General features: G+C 46.1%; 1 long non-coding RNA gene across 2 annotated transcripts in view; it reads right to left on the bottom strand.

Moving 5' to 3' along the window:
• Positions 1-2,898: 2,898 nt before the first annotated feature.
• The window catches only part of LOC138503033 (uncharacterized), a 282,445-nt gene continuing 269,621 nt past the window's right edge, over positions 2,899-15,722 (bottom strand). For both annotated transcript variants that reach the window (XR_011279565.1, XR_011279566.1), the window contains one exon: positions 2,899-5,817. This is a non-coding gene — a long non-coding RNA (uncharacterized lncRNA). The remainder of the gene's footprint in view (positions 5,818-15,722) is intronic.

Here is a 15,722-nt window from a genome sequence, read left to right as displayed (position 1 = left end):
GAGCAGTCTTGAAACAAGAACTTGCCGACAAGAAGGAACATCCCATAGCCTACCTATCCCGTACTCTAACTCCCAGTGAAACTCATTACGTCCTGGAAAAGGAGTTGCTAGCCATTCGACAAGCCTTCACTGACTGGCGTCATCTCCTTCTGGGAACCAAACACCCAGTACAAGTTTGTACGGACCATCGGAATTTGCAAATCCGACAGTCCCTGGAGTGTAGAAACAGCCGACAGGCCCGTTGGGCTTTTTTTTTTGCTCAATACCAGTTCCAAATACTTCATCTTCCTGGAACACATAATGTCATTGCTGACGCCCTGTCCAGACGTCCTGACTATGAGCCTCTCAAGGCACACTCCTTTCCCAAGATGTTTCCGAACACAGTGTCCGTGGCCCAAGCTGACTCCCTGCTGGAAAAGATCTGAGCTGCAATCCCATCCTCTGAGTTCTGGAAGGATTACATTGGAAAGAACCGATGGTCTTTGGACACAAAGGATGGTTACCTCTTCAAAGAGAACAAGCTGGCTGTGCCCACGGACAACTTGAGAACCAAGATTATCCATCTTTGTCATAACACTTTCCATTCCGGACATCAAGGCATCACTTCCACCCTTCATCATATTCAGAGACACTTCTGGTGACCACGGATGAAAGATGATGTAAGAACCTACGTTCAGTCCTGTGCAGTCTGTAACCAGAATAAACATGATAACAGAAAACCAGCAGGTCTCTTAAACCAACTAGCGATGCCAACACGGCCTTGGGAAATCATCGCCACAGACTTCATCATAGAGTTACCTCCATAAAGAGGATACACAACCATAATGGTTACAATTGATCTGTTTACTCACATGGCTCATTTTACACCTCTGCTCAAGCTACCATCTTCGTCATAACTGGCAGGAATCTTCCTGGAACACATATTCAGACTTCATGGACAACCTTCCAAAATCATCTCAGACATAGGCATCAATACATATCCCAATTTTGGAAACACCTATGTCAAATATTGGGAATTCAGCGTGTATTATTATCCGGTTATCACCCGCAAACCAACAAAGCTACGGAACGAGTCAATCAGACTTTAGAGCAGTATCTTCGTGGTTTTTCTACCAAAGTCCAGGATGATTGGTCGCTCCTGATTCCTGTGGCAGAGTTTGCATACAACAACTCGGACCACTCAGCCATCAAGACCAGTCCCTTCTACTGTAGTCAGTGGTTTCATCCTTCAGTGCTACCATCTATACTACCTCATCCAACTCCAGTCCCTACAGTCAACTCCTGGATCGAAACCTTAATCAATATCCACAAAGTCGCTAAGGAACGATTGGAAGAGGCCAGGAAGGATGTCAAAAGTTACGCAGACACCAAAAGGAGACCAAGTACTCCTTATACAGTTGGAGATAAGGTCTGGCTGTCCTCAAAGCTTCTTCCACAGCATCTAAGGCCAAACAAATTGGCTCCTAAGTATTATGGACCCTTTTCTATAAAAGAAATCATCAATCCAGTAGCTTACCAACTCCAGCTACCAGATTTCTGGAAAAGGATTCATCCGGTCTTCTACACGTCTTTGTTGAAACCGTTTATACATTCCACCCGAACTGCTCCTAGACCCTCTCCAGTACTCGTCAATAAACAACTTGAGTTTGAGGTCTCCAGGATATGTGATTCCAGATACAGACGCGGCCAACTCCAGTACCTGGTTGAATGGAAGGGGTACCCTCCCAGTGAGCGTACCTGGGAACCGGTCTCAAACATGAATGCCCCTCGCCTGCTAAGAAGATATCATCGGATCCACCAAGGCAAACCTAGAGGCGCCGTGCTTGGGAGGAGGCATGCTGCCATGAACCAGCGTGCTCGCCCCTTTTGGACTTCGTGGTCCATGATGTGCCGCAGTGTCTACTCTGCGGTCCTACCAACATGGCCGACGCTTCCAAAGCGCGCTGCCTTTGGAATTCCTCTCTTACTACGTTCAGCTTCCCAGAAAAAGGCCACGCCTACCCGGTGCCGCGCATCTCAACGCTACTGCTTGGTGTAGCTAGACGTGCATTCCGAAGTTCGCTTCGCTCTCCCAGTTAGTCCTTTTTCCTCCTCCCTTCCTGGTATTGTAACGCTCACCTGGTATCCACGGGGACGTCACTCAGCCTGTTCTGACCTCTTATGACCTCGAATCCTTCCCTGGAGTCTACTCGACTGGAGACTGGGCCTTGTTTTCTTGGAAAGTGTGCTCTCGGTCCTGCTTTCAACGCAGGGGCACGTTGATTGATGCGGGCTCGTTGCTGACTAGTTACTTCACTGGCAAGAGTCCGATAGGTAAGTATAATGAGTCTTTTGAACAGTTCTCTAACTTCGTTCCTTCCCTTCCTTAGATGATGGCTGGCGTCCGGGGATGGCGACATGCTGCTGAGATGTGTAGCGCTGAAGGTGAGTGAGAGCGCGATGCACGATGGGACCCTTTCGTATTTGTATTGAACTGAGTTCTTTTTCTGTGTCTTTTAGGTGCTGCAACGTTTTCAGTGTGGATCCCGGTTATGAAGAAGAAATGCGGTGAGTAAGCGTGGTATGTTGCACCTCTAGATGTTTTCACACTAACCTGGAGTGTCTTGTCCCTCTTGCAGATGGATGAGAAGTTCCAGAGACAGAGTTCCCCCAGAGCGGCTGGGATTCAGGTAAGCGTTTGAAGCTTGTACAGTCTTTAAAAATAAGCGAAGATTCGCTGAATGCTTACTAATGCCTTTTTTCTGTTTGTAGTGATAAAGAGAACCCGCACCCCCTGGGATCCAGCCCTTTGTGCAAAGTAAATCACTCCTGATTACCTTCCCACACAAGTAAGGTTTATGACGCACGATAAACTCAGTCTGGAAGAAAGCCAATCACACAGAATATATGATGCTTGCATTTATTATCTACAGTCTCTAATAAGAACTAAGCAGCAATTTACAATAATATGGAAATAGAAAGTGCAAGCTGTATAATGGCAATTGTCAATCACAGATGAATATGCAATTATTTTGTCTTACGCTCCTAATAAAATGTAGATGAAGGTACGATCAGATCACACCCGGGACCCTCACTGCTACAGGTGCCCCGCACTCCTCGGGAGAGGAGGGGAGGACTGGCCAAGCCCCCACAGTCCTACACCAGAGATGGGGTGTGATGCTAGGAGTCTCGGCCCAGATAGTGCACAGCTGGTCGTCCAGGCACTGTTCCTCTTGGCATACGCGTCTCACCAACAGCCCAGGATGAGTCCCTACCTCACTGGTCCAAGTATAGTTCTCTTATTAGGGGCTGCACGTCAATCATCATGATGTATCAGCTCTTCGAGAAGCTTCTAGACTCACCCTTCCGGGCAGTAAACATGTTTTCGCTTGGAAAGTTACAAGACTGGAAACAGCCAGTCTTGGCTCCCAGGCTTCGTGCACTGTGTTTTGAGAAGATCTGACATTCTTGCCTTATCAGTGCACCTGACTCGCAGAGCGAAGACGAGCAAAGCTGTGCAAAGCTGTGCCAAGCTGTGCCTGGCTCCCAAGGGCTGCGTAGAGCCTCTTGCAAATGCTAGATGATGTTTCATGTCTTCAGGAAAGGCCTTCGCAATTAACCCCTTACAAGCATGCAGGCTCACCCAGTTCGAGAGGCCTGGTTGATGTCAGCATTTTCCTCCACGCTTCGAATAGGCTCTAATACACATAAAATAGCTGAGTGGGTTAGTGCAAGTGCAGGTTACTGCAAGCGCCTAGAAGCTTATCACGACATTCCACCCCTTTTGAAGTGAGGCCTGAAAATGCTGACTCAGTTCCACGATTTGGAAGCATGTACGGTGTGCTGTAGGCTGATTAAGCGTTTCTCTAGCGCAGTCATTCTAGTATAAAGGAAAGACATTCTGCGCAAGAGGCCAATGAAAACGATAAGGATGAATATTAGGGGAATCAGCAACCACAGCAATGGATGCAGCATTATATTAAGCAGCTTAGTGGAGGAGGGAGACCATCCAGTGAATACATCCCACCAGTGGTGAGTAGTAACTGATTGCAGATGGTCAGCAGTTTTGATTAATTGGTTCCTGTCTATTATCAGCTTGCACTCTGCAGAAATAACTGAGGTAGCTAGCGTCTGGAAATCTTTCCAAGCAGTTTGGGCAAATTGTCTAATAGCTTGAAGCCGGGCAGTAATCACCCCATAGGGTAGAGTCCAGTTAAGCAAATGCGTGAGCTCAGCATGCAGAGTAGTGTGAGACCACTGGGTTAAAGAATATAAGGTATGAGTAACAATGTCTAAGATAGTCACAACCTGTTCTACGCAAAATACTTGAGGATTCCCTAATAGCCTATAATTGTTAATAAGCAAGGAATGATTAGTAACTACGCAGGCTTTATGCTGATCTATCTGGAAGATGTCAGTCCCATTAATGTGATATTGCATCTAGGTGCACTCCCCCGCTACGGGATGCATGCATGGGTCCGGAACCCTCCCAGTTAGGGGACACACCCACCCCTGATCCCAGGGCATGCAGGTGTGACTATGGATGGTGTAGTTTTGGCTGTCTAACCATTCCCCTCGTATTTGCGGAACCCACCAGGAACCATTGATTTTCATAGGCAATACTATAAAAGGACACCATATTTCTAAAGCATAAGCGGTCCTACTAACTTGCATTAACGCATGGCATGTATTATTCATGCAATCAAAAGCAAGCGGTTTAATCCATATGTTTGCTGGTAACTGTAGCTCTGTGTGCCAGTGGGTTGAAGATAGTTGCCCCCATTCGGAGCGGAAAGCTAACACCTGCTGATTTAGCAAAGTTTGCATTGTGTGTCTTTAGCAGTCTTGCTGACCTGCCCTATGGCAGAGAAAATGTCTTCACAGCTGAAATTCTGCCACTTCCAGTGGTTGCCAATACGTGTAGCAGTGTTGCGCAGGATAGGGCTTATCAATGGGCCCCACTGGGCCAGAAGCTCTATAGCGGCGCTGGCATCAGAACCCAAAGTGGCTAACTTATTGTGCACAGTTTCTATGTCAAAAGCATTTAAAGCCCCAGTTCCCACTCCCGCTGCACCGCAATCAATGAATCTAACCCCCTAGCTACGCGCAATTTGGTGATGGGCCATAGAAATTGACTCCATTTATAGCAGCTTGGTAGCATTAAGGAAACATTGCCTCGTGACAAATCTATGTCTAAGTGTACCTCTGTAATGATAGATGCGTGCATCACATGTCTGCAATTTAAAAGCTGTCTTACTACTGGAAAATCTAGCATGTTCACAGTTTCTACTTTGTGTGATTTGAAAAACACCATCCCCCAAGTGGGATGCCTACCATATACAATATTGGTTTTTGATACAAACACCATACTACCATCTGGTAGAGGCTGTTTCAACGTACAATTGTATGAAAGGCATTTGGTCAAGTTATAGTCCAGAAAATCTTGGCGAGTACACTCGCTGCAGTTCTTGGGGCAGAAGACACATGAAACATCAAACAAATTATTTGATCCATTCACTGAAACGTTTGGGCCTAAGATTTCATAAGCACCAGTCATATGAGTTAGTGACAAAAGGTGTCCGACAATGTGCCAATCTAGAACTCTTGCAGTTCCATGTGGATACTCATTTGTAACGCTTTTCTCACAGGTTACGGTGCAGTTGTAGTTATCACGCAGGACTGGAGCATCAGGTGTAGTGCATGCGATTCTCAGAGTCCATGTAGCGTCTTGCATCAACCCATTCTTTACAGAGAAAGCGTTGGCTTGGCAGGCCAGGAGCACCCACAGCAAGGTAAGTCCCATTCCCCTTCATACTGCTCTACGTTCGTGGTGTGAGCCTAGTAGCGGGAATATAAACAGGTATGTCAGAATTATGCAAAAGTACAACATAAGTACTTCAAACACCTTGACTTAACACTTCCCCAGCCTCAGGCTTTTTGTTAGGATGGTGAACCCACACCTTTTTCCCCATGCTACCGAAGCCTCCTTCCCCCCTCAATGTAGTGTCTGGGGGTTGCTTGCTCTCTACCACTAGGGGAACAACTGCTTGCTCACAAATCAATTGTGCAATTCGGTCATATTTGGTTAATGGTACTGCAGATGCACCAGCATTATGTAAAAGTACCGAAACAGTCCCTCTATAATCAGGATCAATCACACCTCCCAATATGTCAATGCCTTGTTTCGCCAGTCTGGATCGTGCAGCAATGCGTCCATAAGTACCAGCTGGCAATTTGATGCCAATACCCAGCGAGATAGATTTGGTTTGCCCCGCCGGTATAACATCATCTTCACAGGTAGATAGATCAAGTCCAATGCTGCCTGCAGTGGCTTGCACAGGCAGCTTTGCTTCTTTGTCGGTTTTCCACACAACAAGAGTCTTTGTGGATTCCACTTTCTCACTTGTCAGTCTCACAAAGGGTGTCTGGCGATTTCCCAGTGGACGATTGTTCAGTTCAAACAGCGCTTGTGCCAGGTGTTTGGACCACCCCTTGAGAGTGTGAGTCTTAGTCAGCTTCTTTATTTGTTGCTTGAGCAGCCCATTGCTACGTTCCACCAGAGCAGAGGATTCTGGGTACCGGCTGATGTGCAGTGTCCATTTTATGCCTTGCTCTAGTGCCCAGTCCTGCACATTGTGTCCAGCAAAATGGCTGCCTTGGTCTGATTGGATTTAATCCGGGATGCCATAGTGTCTGAGGAGGTATTCCATGCCTTGCAAGGTAGCCCGTTGATCTGCATGGGCGACTGGATAAACTAATAACAGTCCAGAGTATGTGTCTACCATGGTCAACACATAATGCTTTCCATTCTCGGGCGGTAAAGGGCCAATGTAGTCAACTTGCCATACGCTAGCAGCTCTTTCACCTCTTCTCAAAGGGCCTTGAGGCTTCCTCTCCAGAGGGTAGTGCTTCACTTCGCAGCACACGCAACATAGGGAGACAACTTGCCTGGCTTGCCATCCTTGTCTTGTCTGGCAATTGTCTCCTTTTTGCCCATTGATAAGTTCCTGTTTGTCCTAGATGCCCTGAGGTTTGGTGTGCCCAATCCGCCATCCCTTGCAACACCTCAGCTTCTTGCGGTGTTGTCACTGGGCAAATCTTTGCCATTTGGTCCACTTCATTGTTGAACAGGGCAGCCAGTGAGGTGTCGGGGGGCATGTGTGCATCGACATGCCCAATGCAGATTTTGCACCTCTCACCTTTGCACCACATCTCTTCCCAGATGTCCGGCCCTCCCCAGATCAGAGTGTTCTTGATCTGCCAGCCGTCTCTTCTCCATGCCGGTGCCCAATGTGTCAGGCCTTGATATGTGGCCCAACTGTCCGTGTATATATATGCAGTCTCTGTTTCCTTCACCTGTTCAATCACGGAGGTCACCGCCTGCAGTTCAGCATATTGACTAGATCCTCCCACACCTTCTCTCATTAGCAGTGTTTCTCGGCGGGGCTGGAATGCAACAACTTGCCAGTGTCTTTGCCCTTTATCATACTTTGCGGTGCCGTCCGTGAACCATGCAGACTTTTGTTCTTCCTCTGTCAATGTATCATAGGCGGGTGCGACTTTGAAGGGAGATTCTGGCAACACCACAAGGGTGTTTGGTTCAGGCATCGCTTCCAAATCTACTGCCTCCAGCATTTGTTCTTGCAGTCTGGAAACCCCTGTGCGGCCAGCTTTCGCACGTTGCTGTAAATACCATTTCCATTTGACATGAGTGGCGTCTTGTGCTCTGCCACTTTTCCCGCTTGCAGCAGTGTCGCGCACCCAGCCCATGATCGGAATTTCTGTGCAAATTGTCACTGGTTGCTCGCCTGTGATTCTTTCAGTCTCAACTAGAGCCCATTACACTGCAGCAACTTGTTTCTCAAGCGGAGTGTATCTTGTCATAGGATCTGTGAGCTTCCTTGACCAGAACCCTTGCGGCACTCTTTTCTGTCCTTGCTTTTGCCACAAGCTCCACACAGCCACGGCATTGTAGACAAGAATTTCCAGTTCAAAAGGATCAGTTTTTGTCATGGGCCCCAGCGTGATGTAATGTTGCAACGCGTCCTTAGCCTGTTGGAAGGAAGCCTGTTGCTCTAGGCCCCATGTAAAGTCATGTTTCTTTCTGGTGACTTTGTAAATGGGTTTCAGTATCAGGCTAAATGAGGTATGTGATTTTTCCAAAAACCCATTAACCCAATGAATTTTTGCACCTCTTTTTTATCTGCTGGTGGAGCCATCTGCTGAACCATATCAATTATCGGGTCGGGAATTTTCTTAACTGACCCAGACCAGATTGCACCTAGAAACTTCACCTCTTGGGCAGGCCCCTGTACCTTTTTGGGATTCATGGCCCACCCCCGATTTTGCATGTGTGTGATCAACTTTTCAGCAGCTTTTTCTACATGTTCTTTCTCAGCACTGGTCAGCATGATGTCATCAATGTAATGAGCAATAAACACATCATCCAACTGCACCATCTTTAAGTCTCTGGCAATCAATCCATGATACAGAGTGGGACTATGCAAATACCCCTGGGGCAATTTAGTAAAGGTAAATTGTCTGTCTCCCCAAGTGATAGCAAATTGGTCTTGTGATTCAATATCAATGGAGAAAAATGCATTGGCCAGGTCAAGGACCACATGCCATTCACCCACTTCTTTCGTAAGGTTTTCAATCAGAGTGATGATGTCTGGCACCGCCGCAGCTAAGGGCGGCACCTTCTTGTTCAAAATGTGGTAATCAATCGTCAGACGCCATGCCCCATCTGGGCGGCGGACAGGCCAGATCGGCGAGTTGAATGGGCTGACTGCTGGCCTCACTATGCCAGCTTTCACCAATGACTCAATAGTTTCACCAATATCTTTATGTCCTCCTGGCAACCAGTACTGTTTCACGCACACTGGCTCAGCAGGAGGAGGTAAATGCAAGGGGGACCATTTGGCATGCCCAACCACAACGGGGTTGACAACTCTAACATGGATTTTTCGATTGCCAAAAACAAATTCACCTAAATCTGTAGTCACACTTTTGCCCAACAATACATCCATTCCAAGGATGTACTCCGGTATATCTGGATCAAAACATTTGCTGTGAAAGGCAATCCCTCGCAAATTGACATTTTTACATTAAAGGCTTTTGCAACAGTTTCTGCTCCCCCATAACCATTGACCAAAACTCTGGGACCAGATAATTTACTGGGATTGCCATTCAGAATGGTTACCTCAGCTCCTGTGTCTAATAGAGCCAAGACATGTTTTACTTTCTCATCCAAATACAATGTAAGTGGCACAAAAGGCCGTCTGTCTCTGGGACTAGTTCTCTTTATTAACCGTACCTCAAAGACAGAGCCTGCCCTTCAATCAAAAATGGGGTCTGGGACCTCCCACTAGTTCTTTGCCAAATCAGGGTAACCTTTTGCTTGCACTTTGCGCTTCAACACCTCTTCTTCAGAGGGTGCAGAGGGCTTAGTTTTTCCCAATCCCTGTTTTCTCAATTTCTTCCATTTCTCTAGCAGTACAGGTGTGGGTTTACCGTCTATGTCTTCCCCCTGGAATTCCTGCTTTTAGCAGGTCCACCCACATTTGTCTGCGCGTGACCTCAACAGTGTCAGTTTTCTCTTTAGACTTTACATTTTTGCCACGCTTTTTCTCTGAATCATTACTTGCAGCCACTAGGCGCGCTGCTTTACGCACATCCAGCCCTTCTAATTGCCCTAGCAGAAGTGGCACTTCACCAATGGCTTTGCCTTGCGCTGGACCTAGCAATGAAAGCAATGCGCCTTTCATGTGACTCGGTGCATTTCTTAACAAACGTGCGCGCATGCCAGCTGTAAACAACTCCATGACAGGCCCTGCAAAATTTGCACTGTACAGTGCACACTGTAAACCCATCTTTTTTTTTTTTTAAACACTTTATTAAGTTTGCAATGAACAACAACAACTACCAATAAAGTAAACAATGTCTCACAGTAAAGCATCACAACTTAATTTACAGAACAATATAAGCATCATACATTTCAATCTGTCATAATAGCTTTATCCTGCGAAACATAACAGCAAACTGACAAATATACACAGAACAACACAAGAGACAACACAAGTGGGGCGAAGAAAAAAACACCATCACCTCTGCCTTATCCCCCTTTCCTCCTCAGATGACATATCCACCAGAGTCACATTAATCATAAAGAGCCAAAAATGGGCCCCATAACTTTATGTATTCCTCACCTTTATCTTTATTTTCCAATGAAACCTTATCATACTGTGATAGAATATGCAACTCCGTTAACCACTCCTCGACATTAGGCATTTTCCTCTTTTTCCAAATTCTGAGAATTAATTTAATTGCTACCATCACTGCCCTATCAATCCAATAAGTACATTTTCTAGAACGCACATATCTATTTTTATGTGACAATAGAACTTAGTAAGTTTATTCCATAAATCAGACCAATCCTATCAATGACATCCCGCCAATACAATTGCACTCTCGGACATTCCCACAGTAAGTGTAACCGGGTGCCTCTAGCAATGCCACAGCACCAGCATAAATCACAAGATTGAAGACCCAATTAAAACATCTTAACCGGTGTCCAATATAGCCTTCCAATGATCTTCTGTCGAATCAAACGCAAACCTATGTCTGCTCCCAAATGTAAATTCACCCTCAGTATGTCACTCCAGTCCTCATCAGTAATAACCCTCCCAATATCATGTGACCAACATTCCTTCAGTCCAGTCCATGTAGATTGAATATTTTCACCAATAGGCATAAATTGTATATTAGTCCGTACACAATATTCCTGACCTTCCAATAATTTGCTAAATACTGGTTTTCCCCCAACAGAACCCCCAGCCATACCTATCCTTAAATTAATCATGGAAGCTAGAGCCAAGTATCTATTCAATTCTCTTCGATTCAAACCATATCTACACTGTGGATCTTCAAATCCCAACAATTGGCTCCCATCCATCACATCCCCTAGCTTCAGAATTCCCTTATTAATCCAACTAATCCAGTTTAGACATTTATTATTTATTTGCAGAGCTTCATTATACCAAATAGAAGCATCCGGGCAGAAGCCATAGCCCTGCCCATTTTCTCTAAACCATGACCCTATCACCTGTCTAGTTGCCACCACGGGAATTAGCTTCAATCGTTTATTCGGCAATTTACCCATACTGTAAATATTCCCCAGATCATATGGTGCACATATACCCCTTTCCATACTCAGCCAAATCGGCTCCTTTTCATTCACTTCCCTAAAATAATATGAACTCTTTTTAAGTAAAAATGCTTTATAGTACTTCAGTAAATCTGGATAACCAAATCCCCCTTTCTCCACACTTTGCATCAATATATATTTTGGAACCCCAGGCTTTTTCCCAGCACCCCACAAAAAGGATTGGAATAGTCTATCAACCTTTATCAATTGTTTTTTATAAATCATGAAAGGAATGGATTGCAAAACATATAAGAGTTTGGGTAAGAGAACCATTTTGATTGCATTAATCTTTGCCCATAAATTCAATGTCAATCTCTCCTATCTCTTTATTAGTAATGATATGCTCGCAGTTACCTGATCCAAATTATATTGTAACAATTTGTTCAAATCCCCAATAATATGTATTCCTAAATATGTGACCCCCCCTAGCGACCACTTACAATTCCATGAGCTTAAAATATTACTATCACATGTTCTAGACAACGGAAAAATCTCAGTTTTATCCCAATTTACTTTATGACCCGAAATGTCACCTACCTCCTTAAACATATCCTTAATTACATCTCCACACACTTCTGGATTGAACAACAAAAGCATCATATCATCCGCATATGATAACATTTTAACTTCCATCCCACCAAACACAATTCCCTTGATCAATTTACATTGTCTAATATATGCAGCAAGAGGCTCCAGCGCCAAGTCAAACAAAAATGGAGACAACGGGCACCCTTGCCGCGTACCTTTCAACAATGGAAATGAACCCAAAATAACTCCATTGACCAATACCTGAGCTCTAACAACATGATGTATACATTCTATCATCTTCATAAAAACCGGCACAAATCCCATCTCTCTAAGCTGATCTGTTGCTTCAGTTAGTGACTGCCAACCGCCCCACTCTCTTCCATATCCATTGGACTCCCATACAAATTTAATAGGGCAGTCTGGAGCCAATTAAACAAGGAATGAGAGCCTTGCTGCCCGAGCGCACCGCGCTCTATCTGTCCCAACATTACATTAGTAGTGAGTGAACCTATCTTTAACAGTTCATCTGGGGTTAAGAAGATGCTATCGGCACCCGTGTCCCAGAGGCGAAGGTACCACTTCAGAAGTGCTTCACCTGCCATCTGTCTAAATAACTTAGCAATCTCTAAAAGCTCTGTCTGTGTATAATCGCGGACAATCCTAGTATTCTGAATATTTGCACCGCCAGCTTGGCCTTTTGACTTGTTAGTGATTAACGGCTGCGCTGGATAAACACATTTCAGCTCCTCTTCGGCAGAACAATCTAACTCTGCAAGCCTGACTTCAACAGATTCATTCCAGTCATATGCTTGCTCAGTTTCCCTGTCACTGACTTCACCCGACCATAAATTTGGGTCCCAGTTATCTTTCCTAATTAGCGCGCGAATCCTTATCTTTGACAGATTGCCCCGCTGCTGTCTGCGCTTGTGCGTGGCTACACGCACAGCTAAAGAGGCACACCTGTCCTCCATCTGATCAGCCTGCTTAACGGACGATTCAAGGGTCTCTCTCATAATGATTTGTTGCTCCTGGAGCAGGGAAATCTCATCTGTTAGTTTGCGAATCTGCGCCTCTTTAAGCAATTCATTCTCATGCACCTTTCGGAGCGCCAGCAGGAACAACCAGCCTATGTTTCCTGCTGCCTTTAGCTTCCTTATGCATTTCCCAAGTTGTAAACTCTCCAAGCACTCACTAATTACCTCCGGGGAAACATCATTTTCAAGCATGTCCCATGCCCTCGGTGCCAAGTACCGATGCAAAATATCTGCCACACCCGACCAAGCAATTGATGCCGGCCATCCTGGAATGTGGCAGAGTGCACCATCTTCCCCATTGCATTCATCTTTTGCATGTTTTTTCCAGAAAGGCATTGTGCTCATAAACCCTGCTCACAGCGCCAAATGTAGTGATAAAGAGAACCTGCACCCCCTGGGATCCAGCCCTTTGTGCAAAGTAAATCACTCCTAATTACCTTCCCACACAAGTAAGGTTTATGACACACGATGAACTCAGTCTGGAAGAAAGCCAATCACACAGAATAAATGATGCTTGCATTTATTATCTACAGTGTCTAATGAGAACTAAGCAGCAATTTACAATAATATGGAAATAGAAAGTGCAAGCTGCATAATGGCAATTGTCAATCACAGATGAATATGCAATTATTTTGTCTTACGCTCCTAATAAAATGTAGATGAAGGTATGATCAGATCACACCCGGGACCCTCGCCGCTATAGGTGCCCGGCACTGATCGGGAGAAGAGGGGAGGACTGGCCAAGCCCCCACAGTCCTACACCAGAGCGGGGGTGTGCTGCTAGGAGTCTCGGCCCAGATAGTGCACAGCTGGTCGTCCAGGCACTGTTCCTCTTGGTACGCGCGTCTCACCAACAGCCCAGGATGAGTCCCTACCTCACTGGTCCAAGTATAGTTCTCTTATTAGGGGCTGCACGTCAATTATCATGACGTATCAGCTCTTCGAGAAGCTTCTAGACTCACCCTTCCGGGCAGTAAACATGTTTTCGCTTGTAAAGTTACAAGACTGGAAACAGTCAGTCTTGGCTCCCAGGCTTCGTGCACTGTGTTTTGAGAAGATCTGACATTCTTGCCTTATCAGTGCACCTGACTCGCAGAGCGAAGACGAGCAAAGCTGTGCAAAGCTGTGCAAAGCTGTGCCAAGCTGTGCCTGGCTCCCAAGGGCTGCGTAGAGCCTCTTGCAAACGCTAGATGTTTTATGTCTTCAGGAAAGGCCTTCGCAATTAACCCCTTACAAGCATGCAGGCTCACCCAGTTCGAGAGGCCTGGTTGATGTCAGTATTTTCCTCCACGCTTCGAATAGGCTCTAATACACACAAGATAGCTCAGTGGGTAAGTGCAAGTGCAGGTTACTGCAAGCGCCTAGAAGCTTATCACGACACTGTTCTTTTCCCTTTTCCTTAGGAAGCGGCGTGCCGGGATGGGAATGACACCGCCGAAGATGCCCGTAGAACAGAAGAAGCGATGAATGATGTGCAGAAGCGCCGCAAGGTAAGGGTGTTCCTAACGGTGTTCTTGTTCTTGCAGGAGCTGAGCACAGAAGAAAGATGCAGGCCTACTGGAGACCGATCCGAACACCGTGAGTGTCACGCTGCAGGTGCAGAAAACACAAAGCATGTTTCTCAGCCTGGGCGTGGCTTAAATAGTCTCTGGGTATCCCAGGTGTCTCTGGGCTGAACCACACCCAAAAGACCAGACTGCACATGCAGTTCTGGGAACCGAAATATGTGGGGGCATCCATCTTGTCCCCATCAAGTCCAATCCCCAATGTTATCCTATGGGAGTGAGTGAGTCTGGGCCACAAGCGCCAAGTCTGACTCCAAGTAGGTCTTTGGAGGGATGGAGAGGCCCTTGAGGGCCATGTAGGTGATTGTGGCCTTGCTCCAGCCTGACATCTTGGAGGGTAGGGGACATGAGGGGCAGGAATCATGACATCACTCCCCCCCAAGGCCCTTCTCAAGGTGGCTCTTCTGTCTGGTCCTGGTTTGTTTGGATGGTTTTGATGAAATCCTCTAAGCAAGCGAGGTGCAAGGATGTACTCACAAGGCTCCCATGTCCTGTCTTGTGGACCATACCCCTTCCAGTCTACTAAGTAGTATAATTTGGATCTGACATTCTTTGAATCCAGGATGTCCTTGACTTCGAATTCTGGCTCCCCGTCGACTACCACTGGCTGCGGTGGCGTTGCTACCCGGGTCCCAGGTTGAACAGGTTTAACGAGAGACACGTGGAAAACAGGATGAATCTGCATGTTTGACGGCATAGTTAGTCTGACCGCCACAGGATTTATCACAGAGGTGACGGTGAATGGACCAAGGTATCTTGGACAGAAAGTTCGGGTTCCTTTAATGGACACATGTTTAGACGCCAGCCAGACTTTTTCTCCCACTTGGTAGTTGGGGGCCTTTGCTCGGTGTTGATCAGCAAACTTCTTTTGGCGATTCTAAGCTTGAAGTAGGTGTTCAGCTGCCCTTTGAAAGGTTTGAGAAATGGTCGTGTGCAAGGTTTTGACTGCTGGCATTTCCAGGGTTGTAGGAACGTCCAACTCAGAAGTACGTGGGTGCCTGCCATACATGGTATAAAAGGGTGTCTGCCCAGTGCTGGTGTGTAGGGAATTATTATAAGCATATTCAGCTATCCATAATAGGTCGAACCAGCTTCCTTCAGCTTGGTGTAACATGCAACGCAGATACTGCTCGAGCGTCTGATTTGTCCTCTCAGTTTGACCACCCGTTTGGGGATGGTGACTCGTGGATAGCCGGATGTCGATCTGGGCCATAGAGCAGCATTTTCTACAGCAGTTAGATACGAATTGAGTACCTCGGTCTGAGACTAAAACTGAAGTAAACCCATGGAGCCGTACGATGCCTTCAAGAAATACCTTTGCCAGAGTGGAAGCATTTGGGAGCCCCTTAAGACGAATGAAATGTGCCGTTTTTGAAAATAGTGTTAATTCTATAAACTACGGTATGAATA

Source organism: Ambystoma mexicanum, chromosome 11 (genome assembly GCF_040938575.1).
Source record: "Ambystoma mexicanum isolate Mex_15411 chromosome 11, UKY_AmexF1_1, whole genome shotgun sequence".
NCBI classification, from domain to species: Eukaryota; Metazoa; Chordata; class Amphibia; order Caudata; family Ambystomatidae; genus Ambystoma; species Ambystoma mexicanum.
Note: the sequence above shows the minus strand (reverse complement) of the source record. Positions and strands in the feature narration are given on the sequence as shown.